Below are 19,614 nucleotides of genomic sequence, written 5' to 3'. Positions count from 1 at the left end.
CAGCTCTGAAACAAATGTTTGTTTTATTTGTAAAAATGCCTTAAATTTTGGCAGGAAAAATGTAGCTTTTTCCCTTTTTTTTTCTTTTTTTGCTGCTTACAGTAGACATGCTTTATTTTTTAATGGAAACATAGTTCTTAATAAAGTAAGCCAGTTTCAATAAATGTATGGATGTTTTAGTACAGACTCTTAGAACCACACCAAAAGAGAAGGATTCACACGTGATTTATGAATGAGTGCTCCCACAAACTCTGATAAGGGAGTGGAGAAAGCAGGACAAGGAAAGGAAAGAAGTAAAGCAATTGTGTGATTTCAGGAAAAATCCTCACTTCAGCCTGGTCCTGCAGGGCAGCTCTAGAGTGTCAATTACATCCTAGAATTTTGTTCTGAGGGAGCTGCCATTGGCTAAGGACCAAATCATGGGAGTACAAACCCCAGGTTCCCTGTATAAGCAAAGCAGCTCTAATACCGTTGGGGCAGTCACTGTAAGCGGCACCACTGCAGCTTTTAGAAGTAAAAGGACACAAAAGCTGGGAAGCGGCACACAGAAATGATAAAAACGGGTTCCCGAGGGCTCTGGGCAGAGAGCTCGGACATTGTCCACTTCACCATTCCTCAGTATTCTTATTTCCATCCTCTATGCCTTTGTGTTTCTTCTCAGAATGCACACTGAAGTTCTAATTCCTTCTGAATTTTGGACCTCAGTTCTGGAGGGGATAAGGATGTGAATTCTCTTACGCACTTCTGTAATGAAACTTTTATTTTTATTTCCTGTTCACTGTCTATTATGATAAAGCTGTGGCTCAGGTAAATCAGGTATTTTTTAATTAAAATTCACAAATGAGAAAGACTCTTTACGAGAGGTTGAGTGATTCACTTAGGTTTCTATAGCTTAACTAGTGGCAACTCCAATCTGATTCCCCTATCATTGTTCATCCCACTGATTGTAGCATTCTCTTCAGAACCTGCAATCAGACGCTGACCTCTCTGTTTCTGATGTAAATTCATTCTGCTATATGACACACACCTCTGAAATCAGTGACCATTTGCTCACTGGTAAGTGGAAACTGTTAAGAGAAACTACAGGTGTCCCTGAAACTGGTAACCTTCCATGGTTTACCCTTTCCTGTTTATTAAACCCTAAAGTGGTTTCTCATTCTTAGTTAAAGCTCTCACATTAGCAGCCCCAGATGTGTTTCCATGATTTTGAATTGTCAAATTTATAAATTTATAATTTGCATCAATTTTTGGATTTCTGGCATCTCTGCAAAAGTGAGCTCAGCTAGGTACATTGTGTCTTCATTCTCCCCTGCCCCTAGCTTGTAAGAGCTAGGCGGAGGCTATTTCCTTTCCATATGCTTCACAATTTGCCAGTCTCTACTGAGTCCACATTGCTCATTTCTGTTATCTGCTTGGCCTTGCAAGACTTAAACTGATGGAGGAAAGACAAGTAATTTTGAGGGCCTTGCACTTTAGTTAGTACTGTTAATGAACTTAAACTGATGAATAACTTTATGAACTAAGCAAGGATTGGAGAAATCTTTGTTGTCAGTTCATGAAACTGTCCCGAATTCTCCATTATGCAAAGGTGGGCTCCTTGCTTGATGACTACCTTGTATAACTGAATGAGTTTTTTTCTGCCACTCCTTTGGCTTACATATTTCTTAAGCATTTCCTTGCCAATTAGCATCCTCTATGAGAGATGGAAGAGAACCACACAACATAAAAAGTATTTTGTCTAGAAGTAAATCTGAAACTAACTACAGACAGTCCCTGACTTACGATGGTTGAATTTATAATGGTGAGAAAGTGATATGCCTTCAGCAGAAATCATACTTCAAGTACTCATTCAACAATTCTGTTTTTACTTTCAGCACAGTTTTCAATAAATTACATGAGATATATGATACTTTATTATAAAACAGGCTTTGTGTTCAATGATTTTGCTCAACCATAGGCTAATGTAAGTGTTCTGAGCATGTTTAAGTCTAGTTAAGCTATGATGTTTGGTAGGTTAGGTGTATTAAATGCATTTTCAACCTGAGATGCATTTATCTGGCTATAACCCCATCATAAGTCATGAAGCATCTATAGTTAAATTAAGTCTTCACTTTGTAACATTTGTTTCTTCCTGTCACTCCTCCATTTTATTAGCACATGTTAAGACTTTATTCTCTGAGTATTAACTATTTTTATGAAAACACACACATACACACACATCAGATTTTTCCATGTCCCATGCTCAATGTGGGTGTAGTCCTTGTATTTTCTCTGTGATGAAACAAGAAGAAACCCTAATTAAATATCTAGAGATCTACTGCATTACCTTTAAACCTGTGACCATGACTGTCACTAAATTTCCCAAGGTTTTGGTTTCTTATTTGATAAAATAACTAGTGTAGGAAGTTGGGCAAGATTCTTAGTTAAGTTTTTCCTGGATTTAAAAACTATTGCCCAATTCTTCCAGGATCACTTGAAAACTGAGCAATTTATCTATGCATTTTTTTCTATATCTTGTTGTTAAGATGCTCAGATTCCAGGCAGCTAACTCCTACTGAGAGCATCCTTTAGTGTAGCTTGTGGTAGTTTTGACAATAGTCTCAAGGAGGGGCTACAAAGGACTAGAAATTCTATTCCATGACTGTAGCTTTACTAGATACCTTCTTGTGGTTTAGTTTCTTCAACCAAGATTCCATGTTATCGTGGTGTTATCACATGAAGAAGGATTAAAATGTCACTTAAATATATACATCACACTCTAAAACATCAACTTCATCCTCAGGCTCTTCCTAATTCAGGTATGGATCTTGTATATTGTGTCATGGGACATCAACACATTTGCCATGCCAAATTCAGTTCATCAATCTCATCTAACCAGAGCATAAGCAAAAAGAAAAAAGAATAACTTAACTGTAAAAAATAATGAATCTAAAATGATGTTTTAAAAGAGGAAAATAAAATCAATTTGTTGTTGCTTTAATTTTTGATGATTTACAGTGGGAGTTCTAACGCCCAGCAGGTGCCATTTGACATTTTCATCTCCAGTGCTGTGAAGAGATTAGCACTTACTGGTATTGATTTAAACTAGGATTTATACCAGGGATGTCATTTTTATGGAAAGCACAATAAAAGAGATTAGAAAGAAATTGCCAGGTGGCCCGGGTCTAATCAATTGTAGAATGCTTTCATTGGGAACTTGCAATTTTACCAAGCAGAAAGTTAACACACACAGGATAAGCAATAGGAAATGAAATTCACATCAGGCCTTAAGAATTGTGGCAAGGTCAAAACCAAACCACATCACACAGTTGGTAGCATCACTCTACTAACTTTCCATGAAATTTCCAAGGCGAAATATCTGTGAAAGACAGTATTTTAGTGCCCACTGAAATAGAACAAACCCCTGCTGAAGGACTGAAGGGAAACACATGATGTATTTCAAATAAGAACATGTAAGGCTGCATTTGGTGAGATTTTCTTAAGGCTGCAGTCAAGTTGACTCAAGTAGGGTATATAACTTTTATTTGGTTTTGATTGAGAGGGAGGAGTTACTCTATGATTGACTGGAGGTCAAGAAGTCCGATGTCAGAGAACTCAAAGTTCACTGCTCGAATTGAACTCAAAGCCCAGAAGAGATAGACGGTGGAGAGAAAAGTAATGTGAAGAGCATTTATTGCTAAATTCAGAATCAGAGCTCACATAGCAACTGGCAGTTGACACATGAACGGTGAGATAAAAGTATCAAAAGAGATGTCAACAGACATTTTTGACATCCTAGCAAAGATGTAGCAAATCAACCTGAGGTAATCTGCTTTACTTGAAAAAATTAACCAGAAAGAAGATTCTATTTACAATTGCATTAAATTAGTTACAAGTTCAACACATACCCTACGCCAGTTATTGTGCAAAGGGCCCAAGATAGAAAAACTTAAAATCTGGGAATACTTCACATAAGAATGCTCGCAACCTACAGGATGATAGGTTGGAAATGAAGGTGGCTTATTACAGGACACAGTGATAATTGTGATAATAGTTTTATGGCACAGAGGGCAAAGACAGCTCAGAGGAGAAAGCAGTTCAGTCTTTTGGGAAGAGCAGAGAGAATGGGATCAAGGATGGCTTCTAAGGGGAGCTCAAATAAGAGTAGAGTTTTGAAGAATAAGTGGAAAGACAAGGGAGGGAAGAGCATTCCAGGGGGAGGGAACAGAGGTGTGAAGGCACAGAATCATGACTGCATGTAGGACACGAGTTGGGAGAGGGGTCCAGAGTCTGGACTTTATTCCACAGGCGAGGGAAAATTCTGGCTGGTTTTAAGTGTGTGTATGTGTGGTGTGTGCATGGGCCAGGTAGGGAGAGTGACCTGATCAGAATCGTGTCTTAGAATGACCACCTGTTACCATCCTAGTCTTCACTACCTGGATCCATGCAATTCTCTTTTACCTTGTCTTTTTGCTTTCAATCTTGCCTCCAGAGTGTGATGCTCCAAAAATGTCACACTTCTGCTCAAACCTGTCAATGGCTCCTCATGGAACCCAGAGAAGGCCTGTTACATAGAACCACATCTCCTAGTACTCAACAAGGATTCTCTGCTTCCTTTCTGGTCCTCAAACTCATCTGTCTCAGGGCCTTTGTGCACATCATTTTCTCTTCCTAGAATAGTTTTTCTCTGGAAATCTCCATGCTTGTTCCTTCAGCTGACCCAGGTGCTCAGATGTCACCTTTTCCAAGAAGTCTTCTCCAGCTACTCTGCACTCAATATAACAGTGGGGGAAGGAATGAATCAATGGATGAGTAAATAGAGGGGACAGTAAAGGCGGTAAGTGTCCCACAAGAGGTTTGGGAGAGTCTGAGGAGAGCTAATACAAATATGTGGGAATTAAGGTTCTTGGATGGGACTTGGTGGATAGGGCAGAGATGGTTGTGGGGAGTCTGAGGGATTAGAAGGTGCAGAGGGTCACTCCTGGGGTCTGAACTGGAGGACTGGATGATTGCAGGACATATTTTCGGAGGGAAGCAGGAATGGTCAGAGAATAAATAATAAGAACATTATCTAATGTTCCAGGCACTGTGCATTAAGTGTATTTCTCACTTCATTCTGTATGATAGGTACTTACCCTTATCATTATCATCATCACTTTTTTTCCAGGATGAAGAATATGAGGCTCAAGGAGGTTAAGCAACTTGCTGAAGCTCACACATCAGTAAGAGTCAGAGTCTCAACCTAAACCTAGATCTAATGCAGTTTATGTAAACGTAAGTTACTGTGGTTACTGCTATTAGATTTAAGTGTGAAAATCAACTCCAACAATCTATATGGAAGTTTAGGAGATACACGAATCAGATGTAGCTTTGCATTATGAACAGCACTGCAAATGCCCTGCTCCTTCTTTTTAGAGCAAGAAGTTAATTTGTTGTTTAACTTGAATCCTCTATGCAATGGACTTAACCCATCCCCTTTTACCCTAAACCCGTAGAAATCTGAATCCCAACTCCTTCAAGCAGTGCTGGCCAGGATGCTGCCTGTTTTATATGGTCTGGGCACTCCACAACTAGAGGAAGTTGCCATGATGTGAATGCTCCTGCTGGAGCTGTGCAATATGGCAGCTCCACAATTTTTGTGACACATGTTCTAAAAAATTGTCATTCACTATACTTACCACCTGTTAGGGAAGAAAAGGTAAGTGGAATATTTTCAGAGAAAAAGAGGAGATAGAAAAAGAATGAAAGCCTTGACAACCGTGGAAAAAAGGCTCAATTCTTTGACAGAGGATGTGGTGAAAATACCCCTGAAAGGCACTAAGACCAGCATGGGCAAGGTAGGTCATTAACACATTGCAAGGTGGGGTGTCTGGGCACAGGTGGAGAAACAAAGAAAGAAAAGCCACAGCTACTTTCATAAATATTTTATTCACAGTAAGAACGTTGACCTTTTCTTTAAGCCAAGTGCTTTAAAAACATACAAATGGGCAGTCAGTTCCTGTAAAATTACCTATCAAATCAAGAGGTCGTTGAAAATATTGCTTAACATCTTTTACTTTTCACTTAGATGAAGAACATAGATCTTGCCTGGTGGACCAAATTTTACAGTACTTCCCCCCTCCTCCCCTCCTCCCCCCTTCCTCCCTCTTCCCCTCCTCCCCCCTCCCTCCCTCCTCCCCTCCTGCCCCCCTCCTCTCCTACTCCCCTCCTCCCTCCCTTCCTTCCTTCTTTCCTTCCCACCCTCCCTCCCCCTGCCCTCCCTCCCCCTGCCCTCCCTCCTCCCTCCTGCCCTCCCTCCTTCCCTTCTTCCCTCCTTCCTTCCCTCTTTTCCTCCACTTTAAAAAATAATTGTATAAAGTTTACCTTTTAAACCCCTCTTATTTTGAAATGGAATACAGATACAGAAAGAATGCACAAAATATAAATATACATTTTAACAAATTATTGTAAGCACTGAAGTAACAGCCATGCAGATTAAAACATAGATCATTGCCACTACTCTAAAGCTCACTTCCCCACCTGCCCCTTCCCCAATTACATTCCCTTCTCTCACCTAGATGTGCCATTCTCCTGATATTTATGGTAACCATTTCCTTGTTTTCTTTTATAGTTTCACCACCAAAGAGTGGATCCTCAAACTATAATTTTGTCTGCTTTCAAAACTTATGCCAGTGGAATCATATTAGAGATTTTTCTTTTGATCTTGCTCTTTTTGGCTCAGTGATATGTGTTGAAGGTCCATCCATGTTGTTGTTGTGTGTCACTGCAGTTCATTCATTGTCATTTCTCCATAGCAAGGGCCACACTTTCTCTGTAAAGGACCAGAAAGTAAATGCATATGTCTTTACAGAACATATAAAGTCTATCACGTATTTTTCTTTCTTTTTTGTAAAATAAGCCTTGAAAAATGTAAAAAAAACACACACACTCTTAGCTTGCTTGACATAAAAAAGAGCAGGCCACAGGCCAGATGTGGCTCATGGACCGTGGCTGGCTGCCTCTTGGTCCTGTAGTATCTACCATATGATTCAACATGTAACTCTAGAGTTGAAGGACATTTTCATTGCTCTCACTTTATTCTTTATGATGTACATAATATTATTACAAATAATATTATCATCATTACTGCCTTATACAATCAATTGTTACTTAGAATTACCCACACATTGATCGCTTTCTTCAATATTCATGTATTTTTGCTTATTCCTGTTTATTGTTTCTGCTGATCTTTACTTATAGTGTCTTGTCTTTTTGTGTATTTGTTTATCTGTCTTTGACTATGTGCTGGATATTGCATTTTAAAAATTATTTGTAGAAATAACTTACAGTATAGAACTTATTTTTTTTCTCCAAAGATTTTCCATGGATTTTTCTAGGTACCTATAGGTACTAGTAATCAGGGATAATCTTAATCCAGCTTTAGGGTCTGGAATTTCCTGGATTACCCAGAAGAGTTATAGCAGTCTGCAGTCTATGTCAGAGCTAGTTTACTTTCATTTCACCCTGACTCCTGGAATCTTAGACCGAAACCAGGGGGGTTACCTTGACAGGCCCAGGACCTTGGCATACATTCTCCTAACCTGATGAGGTTGTCAGTAGTGCATTTCGGATCATCAGCTCTGTTTTCAGGATTGGCAATTGCCTTGAGGATGTAAGTGGCCTGGGGGGCAGGACTCACAAGTTAACCTCTTTGAACCCCAATTTCCTCATCTATAAAGTGGAGATAATGAGTCCTATCCTATAGGGCTGCTTTTGGAATTACAGAGGTTATTTCTGAAAGATTAGGATGGGACGTGACTCAAGTAAGCCTAAAATACACACAACATTTGCTGTAGTTGTTGTTATTGTTCATGTCATTATATTATTATTTAGACACTTGCACCAGAAATATAACAATCAAAATAAGACAATAAATGTAGATGCTTGATGAGAAGTACAGAAGAAAGATGGCATCTGAGACCCGAACTGTCCTTACCCATACAGCTTAATGTCTACCTCAATGCAACTTCACTATTCCACTATCTTCAACAATATGCCATCACTCTTCTAGGCAGCTCTTGCCCAGGAAGTTGCAAATAACTTGATTGGTCATTCCAGAAACCTCCTGAAAGATCTATCACCTCTTCAGTAGAAAGCACCACCTTACAGTTTATACCCCAAGTCTTTGAACACATCATCACAAATTCATGAATCCTAAGTGATTTTGACGTGATTATTGCCCATTCCTAACCAAGCCCACAACCACCAACCCCATTGAAAGACACACCTTAAACGAGACTTCAAAATCTCCTAAGTATCCCTATTTTGCCCTGCCCCTCTGTGAAGTGCTAGTATGACTCTCAAAGTAGTGCTTTCACTTACTGCAGAAGGGTAAACTGAGGTTTATCTTTTCAACAGATTGTTTTGGAGATATTTTCAGGAACCAGCATTCCACACAGTGGAAGAGAAAATGGGGAGAGAAATGATTATTTTCTTGTATTTCTAACAGTGAGCACTGTCTTATTCCTGGGAAGTGCTCAGTAATGACTGGATGAACACTTGAGATGACTGGACACTTGAGTGTATCCTCAGAGCACACCTTCCCCAGATGAACTTAAAGTGTGACTCAAGAGTCATTTTAAATATTAATACAATTAATGTAGTAAGAGCTAATATTTATTATTTATTACTGGCCAAGCACTGTTTAAATGTCCTGCTAAGGAATAATTTTAAAAAAAGGATAAAATGATCCTTATACAGATAAAAATGAGCACCTGTCAAAAATTTAACTCACTAATTATTGAGGATCTGGTAACATGCTACAACTAGTTCAAACACATTTATAGTTAAATGAAAAATACTGAAATAAATTTACAACCAAATGCAAACCTGGCCAATATCACTTACATTCCCAGGGCAATAATCAGTTACATTCCCTGGAACTCAATTTGTATTTCATGGGTAAAAACGATTCACATTATTGTCAGTTTTCTACAACTTCAGAATTGTGAAATAACTCAAAGATGAGGAAAGGTGGAGATTAACCCAGATGAATAAGGAAGTCAGGATCCCACTAATCCTTTTACTCATTTTAAAGTCTTTTATACATCAAGTATTCATGATTAAAAACAAACAAACAAACAAACAAAAACACTTTCCAAAGTAGCAATAGAGGAAACTTCTTTAATCAGTTAGAGACGTATCTATACCAAAAACCTACAGCAGACATCAGCCTGTCTGGTGAAGGCCTGGAAATTTTCCTTTCAAGACGAAGATCAGAACATGGATGTTCACATTTGCTGCTTTCACTTACTATTGTAGTAGGAGAGGTCTTAAGTGGATATGGCAGAAAGAAAGAATGAATGAATGAAAAATAAAAAGGAATGAACTACTGATGCATGAAACAGCTTGGCTATATCTCAAATCATCATGCTAAGTGAAAAGAGCTAGACGAAAAAGGCTCCATAATGTGTGATTTCGTTTATATTGCACCCCTGGAGAAATCAAAAGTGTAAGAACAGAAACCAGATTACTGGTTCCAGGGACTGGTGTGGGGAAAGGAGCTGATTACAGAGGGGTACAAGGGAATTTATGGGGTCATGAACTTTTTAAAATCTCCATTGTGGTGATAGTTATGTTATATGATGTTATGCATTTGTCAAAACTCATAAAACTGTATACCAACAGGTGAATTTTACTGTATTTAAATTATATGTCAATAAATATGACGAAAAGCAAGTGCATAAATGTGTAGGATTGTCATATCTCTTTGACTAATTGATCCTCTTGACATTATGACCTGACCATTTTTATCTCTGATAATATTCTTGGCTTTGAGATCTACTTTGTCTTATATTAATCAGGCCACATCTGTTTTTTTGTTTGTTTTGTTTTGTTTTTTTGAGACGGAGTCTCGCTCTGTCGTCCAGGCTGGAGTGCGGTGGCACGATCTCTGCTCACTGCAAGCTCCGCCTCCCGGGTTCACGCCATTCTCCTGCCTCAGCCTCCCGAACAGCTGGGACTACAGGTGCCTGCCACTACGCCTGGCTAATTTTTTGTATTTTTAGTACAGACAGGTTTCACCATGTTAGCCAGGATGGTCTCGATCTCCTGACCTCATGGTCCGCCCACCTCTGCCTCCCAAAGTGCTGGGATTACAGGCATGAGCCACCACGCCCGGCCCACATCTGTTTTTTTAAATGGTGTGATTGATCCACCCAAGGAGACCCCCATTGTCATGCCCTTGTATGATGCCATCCTATGAGTGCAGGTGAAACTTATGACTTGCTTCTACCCAACAGAATATGAGAAAATTGATTTTTTCTTTCTTTTATTTTGGATAGCTTCTATTGCTATGTTTTCAAGTTTATCAATCTTTTCTTCTGCAAGGTCTAATCTGCCATTAATTCCATCCAGTGTATTTTTTATCTCAGATATTATAGTTTTTGTCCCCAGAAAATTGGACTGGGGTTAAAAAAAAATTTCTATGTCATTACTTAATTTCTGAACATATGAAATCCCATTATAATAATTGTTTTGTTGTTCTCAAATGCTAATTTTAGCATTGGGTCAGGTCTGGGTCACTTTCAATTGATTGATTTTTCTCTCTTTGTTATAGATTATATTTTCCACGATTTATCCATGGCTTGTTATCATTGATTGGATGTCAGGCATTATCTGGTTTTATGATAGGTATTTTTTATTTCTACAAATTTTCTTGAGCTGCTTTTTCTAGGATGCAGTTCATTTACTTGGAAATACTTTTATTCTTTTGGATCTTACTTTTAAAATTTGTTAGGCAAGACAAGAACAGTTAATTTTTCTCCATGACCAATGCAAAATCCTCCTGAGCACACTACAGAATGATTTTCTTTATTGTTTAGATTCCAAATATTTAAGTATTTTATCAATATCTTTCTCTTATTGATTTCTAATTTATTATCATTGATTTTCTTTATTATTTAGATTCCAAATACTTAAGTATTTTTCTCAATATCTTTCTCTTATTGATTTCTAATTTATTTCTTTGTGAACAGAAAACACATAAATTATGAGGTAGTTATAAATTATGAGACTGGAACGTCTGGCTGGGGGAAAGGCACTATTCCTGGCCTTGAGTCCTTTTCCCTTTACACCTTTTGGAATGCTTCTTTCCCTGGCCTCAGGAAATCTCATGTATGTGCTTATTGGTACTTTGCTGAATATTTGAGTGAGACCCTCTGCAGATCTCTCTCCTCTTTGGTACTCTGTCCTGAGAACTCTGTTGCCTTGTCCTTCCCAGGCCCTCAACTCCATCCTTTAAACTGAGGAAGTCTGCTGGCCTCTACCTTGGTTCTTTATTACTCTGCCAAGGATGGGAACTCTCTCAAGGTAGTAGCTGAGGTTATTGTAGAGGTGACTTTTTTTTCCTCATCTCTCAGGGGTCGCTGTCCTTCATTGCCTGATGTCCAATATTTTGAAAATCATTGTTCAACAAATTTTACCTTTTGGGGGTTGTTTTAAGCAGAAAAATAAATCCAGTACCTGTTATTTCATCTTTACCTCTTGCGGTTTTAACGTGTGATGCTTAAAAGAGAGATCAGTAAATAAAAGCAAATTGCATTGTGTCTGGTAATACAGCTAGATAAGAAGGAATCTGTACCTATGAGAAACACTTAGTAAGTTTCTTCGTTTCTCTGTTACCTTGATCATTTTTCCTAATAATCAAAGTCTGCAAGATTGAATGTGTAGATGTATCAGTGCTTTGGACATTTTATTATGCTTTGATGTTATCTTCACACTTTTTTCTTCATCTTCCTGTGAAAGGATATGACTTATCTTTGCTCCAATAAAAGAAAAGAAGGCCCGACAGCTCAGAATTCTTAAATGGAATGGATTGTAATTGAAAAGTACTCTCCAACTCAATCAGTTCTTGTTTATGCAAGATACAGAGTGGAGAAAAGGCACTCTCCATATATGCACATGCACATGTAGGAACACATCACTAGGACTGTGTATTTTCAGATTACAAGTTGTAGAGTTTCCCATCTTGCCTGCAGCTTTTATTCCAGGTGTCCAAAGCCCTCCAGCTCACATTCCTCACATCTTTATCAAAACCTATATAATCTCTTAAAGGAAGAGTTACTAGCTCAATGTGAAGTGCTGCCAGGGATTAAAAATGTTACTGTGGGAAGTTGCTCTTGCTAGGTCTGAGGCTTGACTGGATGAGCCTCAGCTGCAGCATCTGTGGTCTCGATCTAGCTTTTCTTATTGCTTTCTTCCTCCTCCCTCAGCCGGCCACAGGCAGACCTTCCTGTCACACAGTTCCCTGGGAGCTGTACCATTCCGAATCCAGTGGATAACTCATTCTGCTTTAAAGAGGAAGAAGGAGGAAAAGTTTATCTTTTGTTTCCTTCTTAGCTAATTTTAATTTTAATAAGGCTTTCTGCTGCTGGGGCTCCCCCTGAGATGAGGGCCTATCTAGAATAACTAGAAGGGTAGACGACTTTCTGCTTATGAGCTCTGAAGGTTTTTCAGCCTGCACAGGTCCTGCAACACCTGGGTATCTCTGTGTGGAGCCTCTGGTGTCTGAGGCAATGCTTAAGACTGATGCTATCACAATGTTGATTGACAGGAACTTCTTCTACCACGAATATGATGAGAGAAAAGCTGGCCTCTCTGGCCTTTCTGCTCTTGCCTGCCACTGGCATCTACTTCACTGACTTTATTTTTTAGAACTGGAAGACCTGCTGGTGGTGCATTTAAAAAGGTTTAAAGAAATGAATAAACAAAGATGAAAATACTTTAAGAGAGCTGCACACAGCATGCAAATGTGGCAAAATTTGTGAATAATCACAGGAAAGGGATATGTCAGATAAAATTCTTTACATCTCCTCTCTCATGTTTGGATCTGTGGGAAGAAGGGGGCAGTGCGTCTGCTGCTGTTCTGAACACAATTCCTGTCTTTGATGCTGGGTGCTCATGACCCTATGTGCCAGCTTATTTTTCACTCCCTGGACGGCTTCAGAGATTTCACGGTTTCTGTGATGGGAAGCTTAGAGGATTCCTGAGACATCCTGCAGCTGTGCTTGTTCTGGGTCACCAGCCCAACTGTAACTTTGCATCTACATAACCATTTTGGCAAAAACGTGATGGTTTTTATTCATTTCCATCACAAGTGCCCTGCATTGTCCTGATATGTCTTCCTCCTGAGCCCTTCAATGGAAGTCTTATTCCCTGGTTCTAGTGGGGTGTCTTTTAGTTGCCCCCACTAACAGGCCCCCCAGTTGTGTTTTAACCTCACGTGGAAGACAGACAGGAGCAGGAGATGGGTGTTACGGTGTAGTGTGGGGCTTCTGTTGTGGGGTTCCAAGGCTACAGTTCCCACAATGTCCTTCACCTCTGGCCTGGAGCCAGGAGACTCAATGGACACAAGAACCAGATTTACTTTTTTTTTTGTATAGTTATGCAATTTTTATTTATCAGAAAAATCATATCACACAAACACAGATGTCCAGTAAATCCTCACCTAATGTTCAAAAGAGGTTCTTGAAAACTGCAACTTTAAATGAAACAATATTGCTATACACTAAACGTAACTCTTGTTTGTATCAATTAAACTCTGGTAAAACTAGTTTACTTTTTTCTTTCTTTCTTTCTTTTTTTTTTTTTTGGAGGCAGAGTTTCGCTCGTCACCCAGACTGGAGTGCAATGGTGCGATCTCGGCTCACTACAACCTCTACCCCCCTGCTGAAGTTGTAATTAAACTATTCCCTGCATTCTTTTCCGCAAACACTTTAACTACTATGTCAGTATTAGGGTTCAAGTGATTCTTCTGCATCAGCCTCCCGAGTAGCTGGATTACAGGTGCCCACCACCATGCCCGGCTAATTTTTTGTATTTTTAGTAGAGACAGGACTTTGCCATGTTGGCCAGGCTGGTCTTGAACTCCTGACCTCCTGATCCATCCACCTTGGCCTCCCAAAGTGCTGGGATTACAGGCGTGAGCCACCGTGCCCAGCCCTAAAATTAGTTTTCTTTAATTACATATTGCTTCACTTACAGTTTCCAAGACTCTATCAACAATGTTAAGAATTTACTATACACATATATAACTTATATAGGTGTGTGTGTGACAGCCATTTTTATACAGATATAGATAGATACATCTTGATGACAGAATCTCAGTTAGGCTTCCTACTAAATAAGACAAAATTATAAGATAATAGTTATTAAGAAATACGGTAATGATTGAGAGCATAATATACACTTAGCAATGTTCTAAGCTGGTTAATGACATACTGCACTTAAGAAATCTAGAAGGTGAGCAGATACTTTAAACCGGTGACCAACCCTTTGAATGCAAGGACTTTTTTGCTTATCTATGGTGGCGTATATCACAAAAATTATTCATGAAACTTCGTTTTAAGCTTATCAGCTATTATTAGTGTTAGTGTATTTTATGTGTGGCTCAAGACAATTCTTCTTCCAATGTGGCCCAGGGAAGCCAAAACGTTGGAAACCTGTGCTTTATACTATATTTAATTTGAGAATTTGCACCTACGGAGTTTAAATCACAAATCTCAGTTTATACTAAAACAATAACATTTTGAAATAACAGTACATTTTTTAATATTTAGAAAAACGTTTATTGTTCTGATAAAATTGCCGAGTAAGAATTTTTGTAGAATTATATTTGTAACCTCTATAGGAGTAAAAATCACAAAGCAGAAGAGGTACAACATCTGTCCCTAGTGTTCCCGGGATTTCTGAACCAAATTCCAATATGTCCACTACTCACCCTACACATTTTAGACATCATCCAAAACGAATATTTGAAAAAAATACTTCGACATAGAGCTCCTCAATATACAAATATTCCTGTGTCTCCAAAAGCAATGGAACCACAGTCAGATCATGCAGCCCCTTACAAATGGTAAAGCGGACATTGGTTTTCCCTGTAATCTTGAAGGGAGATCACTAAAGAAAAAAGAGGATACTTAGAAGATTTAACAGCATGAGACAGAAGATGCCCCGTTGGTGGATATGAGAAAAAAATGCAGCCTTTTCAGAAATTATTTTCATTGGAGCAGAGCTTCCCAAACTACATTTTAAGGCCTGGCTTCCTCCTTGACCTTAGTCCCCTTGCCTGTGTCCTCTATTTCATTCACTGTCACCTACCTGGGGGTTTGGCTACTGTCTCATATATCTTCACATTGTAGGGCTCTTTTCTTTGCTCCAGATAGGTGACCAGGTCTGGGTTACAGATAGTAACACCCAGGTTTCTGTAGTTCTGCAATATCACATCTCAGTATCAATTCTGCTGGGCAGGGTCCAGCATTTCCACTCTTCTGCAGAGAATTCTATGGCCACGTCCTTGAATGTTAAGAGTTCCTCTCATTAAAGTATCTGGAAGTCCTCATGCTTGACCTTGGCCTCACTGTAATATGCGAGGAGCTTAATTTAAAAAACAGAAGTGTTTCCACCCAGAACAATAAACAGGATTTGTGGGGAGGGCACAGGTGATGATTTATCTTCAAATTGTCCATGTGATCCTATTGGAAGACTGGGCTGAGAGTCACTTAGCTAAGCTCTGCCTCTCAAGCTTCAATGTGCATATAAATTATTTGATATTCTAGGCCTCACTGTAATAAAATTTTGCAGGTTTGAAAAGAGTCCATGAATTAGCTTCTTATAGCAAGTCTCCTGTTAATGCTGATGTTTCTCCTCCTAGACTCATTATAGTACCACTCGGCTAGAGAAAAGCACAGCACACAGAGTCCCTTACCCCAACATCCTTATCACAACACAAATACTTTTTATCTGAAGACAAGACCAGCAATCATCTTCCAGAAGCATGGCATTCTCTGCAGGCCCTTTAAAGTTTACAGAGGCTGCAGGTGGTGTCAAAAATATGGAACGCTTCACGAATTTGCATGTCATCCTTGCGCAGGGGCCATGCTAATCTTCTCTGTAACGTTCCAATTTTAGTATATGTGCTGCGGAGGGGAGCACCAGATTCACTTTTTTAAAAAACACTTTTATTTTAGGTTCAGAGGTGCATGTGCAGGTAGGTTTGTTATATAGGTAAATTGCGGGTCACGGGGGTTTGGTGTACGGATCATTTAATCACCAAGGTGATAAGCATAGTACCTGATAGGTAGTTTTTGATCTTCTCCCTCCTCTCACCCTCCACCCTCAAGTAGATCCAGATGTCTGTTGTTCTCTTCTTTGTGTCCATGTGTACTCAGTGTTTAGCTCCATCTCACAAGTGAGAACGTGCCGTGCTTGATTTCCTGTTCCTATGTTAGTTGACTTAGGATTATGACCTCCAGCTCCATCCATGCCTCTGCAAAGATCATGATCTCATTCATTTTTATGGCTGTGTAGTATTCCATGACGTATCCAGTCTACCCTTGATGAGCATTTAGGCTGATTCCCTGACTTTGCTATTGTGTAGTGCTATGATGAACACATACATGCATGTGTCTTTATGGTAGAATGATTTATATTCCTCTGGGTATATTCTCAGAGGAATGGGATTGCTCAGTAATGGGATTGCTGGGTTGAGTGGTACTTCTGTTCTTTTAATTTTTATTTATTTATTTTTATTTTTATACTTTAAGTTTTAGGGTACATGTGCAGTACTTGCAGGTTTGCTACATATGTATACATGTGCCATATTGGTTTACTGCACCCATTAACTTGTCATTTACATTAGGTATTTCTCCCAATGCTATCCTTCCCCTTTCCCCCCACCCCACCACAGGCTCCAGTGTGTGATGTTCCCTGCCCTGTGTCCAAGTGTTCTCATTGTTCAATTCCCACCTATGAGTGAGAGCATGCAGTGTTTGGTTTTCTGTCCTTGTGATAGTTTGCTCAGAATGATGGTTTCCAGCTTCATCCACGTCCCTACAAAGGACATGAATCATCCTTTTTTATGCCTGCATAGTATTCCATGGTGTATATGTGCCACATTTTCTTAATCCAGTCTATCATTGATGGACATTTGAGTTGGTTCCAAGTCTTTACTATTGTGAATAGTGCTGCAATAAACATAGGGGTGCATGTGTCTTTGTAGGAGCATGATTTATAATCCTTTGGGTATATACCCAGTAATGGGATTGCTGGGTCAAATGGTATTTCTAGTTCTAGATCCCTGAGGAATTGCCACACTGACTTCCACAATGGTTGAACTAGTTTACAGTCCCACCAACAGTGTAAAAGTGTTCCTATTTCTCCACATCCTCTCCAGCACCTGTTGTTTCCTGACATTTTAATGATCGCCATTCTAACTGGTGTGAGATGGTATCTCATTGTGGTTTTGATTTGCATTTCTCTGATGACCAGTGATGATGAGCATTTTTTGATGTGTCTGTTGGCGGCATAAATGTCTTCTTTTGAGAAGTGTCTGTTTATATCCTTTGCCCACTTTTTGATGGGGTTGTTTGATTTTTTCTTGTATATTTATTTAAGTTCTTTGTAGATTCTGGATATTAGCCCTTTGTCAGATGGGTAGATTGCAAAAATTTTCTTCCATTCTGTAGGTTGCTTGTTCACTCTGATGGTAGTTTCTTTTGCTGTGCAGAAGCTCTTGAGTTTAGTTAGATCCCATTTGTCTATTTTGGCTTTTGTTGCCATTGCTTTTGGTGTTTTAGACATGAAGTCCTTGCCCATGCCTATGTCCTGAATGGTAATGTCTAGGTTTTCTTGTAGGGTTTTGATGATTTGAGGTCTAACATTTAAGTCTTTAATCCACCTTGAATTAATTTTTGTATAAGGTATAAGGAAGGGATCCAGTTTCAGCTTTCTACATATGGCTAGCCAGTTTCCCCAGCACCATTTATTAAATAGGGAATCCTTCCCCCATTTCTTGTTTTTGTCAGGTTTGTCAAAGATCGGATGGTTGTAGATGTGTGGCGTTAATTCTCAGGCCTCTGTTCTGTTCCATTGGTTTATATCTCTGTTTTGGTACCAGTACCATGCTGTTTTGGTTACTGTAGCCTTGTAATATAGTTTCCTTTCCTTTCCTTTCCTTTCCTTTCCTTTCCTTTCCTTTCCTTTCCTTTCCTTTCCTTTCCTTCTTTTCTTTCCTTTCTTTTCTTTTCTTCTTTTCTTTCTTTTTTTCTGAGACAGGGTCTCGCTTTGTCACCCAGGCTGGACTGCAGTGGTATCATCTTGGCTCACTGTAACCTCCACTTCCCCAGTTCAAGCGATTCTCCTGCCTCACCCTCCTGAGTAGCTGGGATTACAGGTGCATGCCACCATGCCTGGTTAATTTTTGTATTTTTAGTAGAAACGGGGTTTCAGCATGTTGGTCAGGCTGGTCTGGAACTCCTGACCTTGTGATCTGCCCACCCCGGCCTCCCAAAGTGTTGGGATTGCAGGCATGAGCTACCACATCCAGCCTGTTTTTTTTTTTTTTTTTGAAAATTGTGTGTTCATGTGCTTTGCCCACTTTTTAATGGGGTTGTTTGATTTTTGCTTGTTAATTTTTTTAAGTTCCGTATAGATACTGGATATTAGACCTTTGTCAGATGCATAGTTTGTGAATGTTTTCTCCCATTCTGTATGTTGTCTATTTTCTTGGTAGTTTCTTTTAAACTGTGCAGAAGCTCTTTAGTTTAATTAGGTCCTCTTTGTCAATTTTTGTCTTTGTCATAATTGCTTTTGGTGTATTTGTCATTAAATCTTTGCTAGGCTCCTAGGTTATCTTCCAGGGTTTTATAGTTTCAGGTTTTACATTTAAGTCTTTAATTGATCTTGAGTTAGTTTTTGTATATGGTGTAAGGAAGAGGTCTAGCTTCAGTCTTCTGCATATGGCTAGCCAGTTACTCCAGCACCATTTGTTGAATAGAAAATCATTTCCCCATTGCTCTTTTTGGTCAACTTTGACAAAGATCAGAAGATTGTAGGTGTGCAGGTTTATTTCTGGGTTCTCTATTCTTTTCCCTTGGTCTATGTGAGTGTTTTTGCACCAGTACCATGCTGTTTTGATTACTGTAGCCTTGTAAGATAGTTTGAAGTTGGGTAACATGATTCTTCCAGCTTTGTTTTTTTGTTTTTTGTTTTTTTTTGCTTAGAATTACCTTAACTATTCAAGCCTTTTTTGGTTCCATGTGATTTTTAAAATAGTTTTTTTTTCTAATTCTGTGAGGAATGTCATTGGTAGTTTGATAGGACTAGCACTAAATCTGTAAATTGCTTTGGGCAATGTGGCCATTTTAAAAATCTTGATTCTTCCTATCTATGAGCATGAAATTTTTTTTATTTGTTTCTGTCATCTCTGATTTCCTTGAGCAGTGTTTTGCAGTTCTTGTTGTAGAGATCTTTAACCTCCCTGGCTAGCTATATTCCTGGTTATTTTATTCTTTTTGTGGCTATTGTGAATGGGGTTGAATTCTTGATTTGGCTCTCAGCTTGAACGTTGTTAATGTATAGAAATGCTACTGTTTTTTGTACATTGATTTTGTATCCTGAAATCTTAAGTTGTTTATCACGTCTAGGAGCTTTCAGGCAGAGACTATGGGGTTTTCTAGGTATAGAATCATATCACATGCAAATAGAGATAGTTCGACTTCCTCCCTTCCTATTTGGATTCTTTTCATTTCTTCTTTTATTTCTTTCTCTTACCTGGTTGCTCTGGTTAGGACTACCAGTACTATGTTAAATAGGAGT

General features: G+C 39.0%; 1 non-coding gene across 1 annotated transcript; it reads right to left on the bottom strand.

Moving 5' to 3' along the window:
- Positions 1 to 15,844: 15,844 nt before the first annotated feature.
- LOC112206614 (U6 spliceosomal RNA) lies at positions 15,845 to 15,951 on the bottom strand. The gene has a single exon (XR_002941023.1). It is a non-coding gene; the product is annotated as a U6 spliceosomal RNA (small nuclear RNA).
- Between the last annotated feature and the right edge of the window lie 3,663 nt (positions 15,952 to 19,614).

This window comes from Pan troglodytes, chromosome 21 (assembly GCF_028858775.2).
Source record: "Pan troglodytes isolate AG18354 chromosome 21, NHGRI_mPanTro3-v2.0_pri, whole genome shotgun sequence".
NCBI classification, from domain to species: domain Eukaryota; kingdom Metazoa; phylum Chordata; class Mammalia; order Primates; family Hominidae; genus Pan; species Pan troglodytes.
This window is presented reverse-complemented; position numbering and strand designations above follow the sequence as displayed.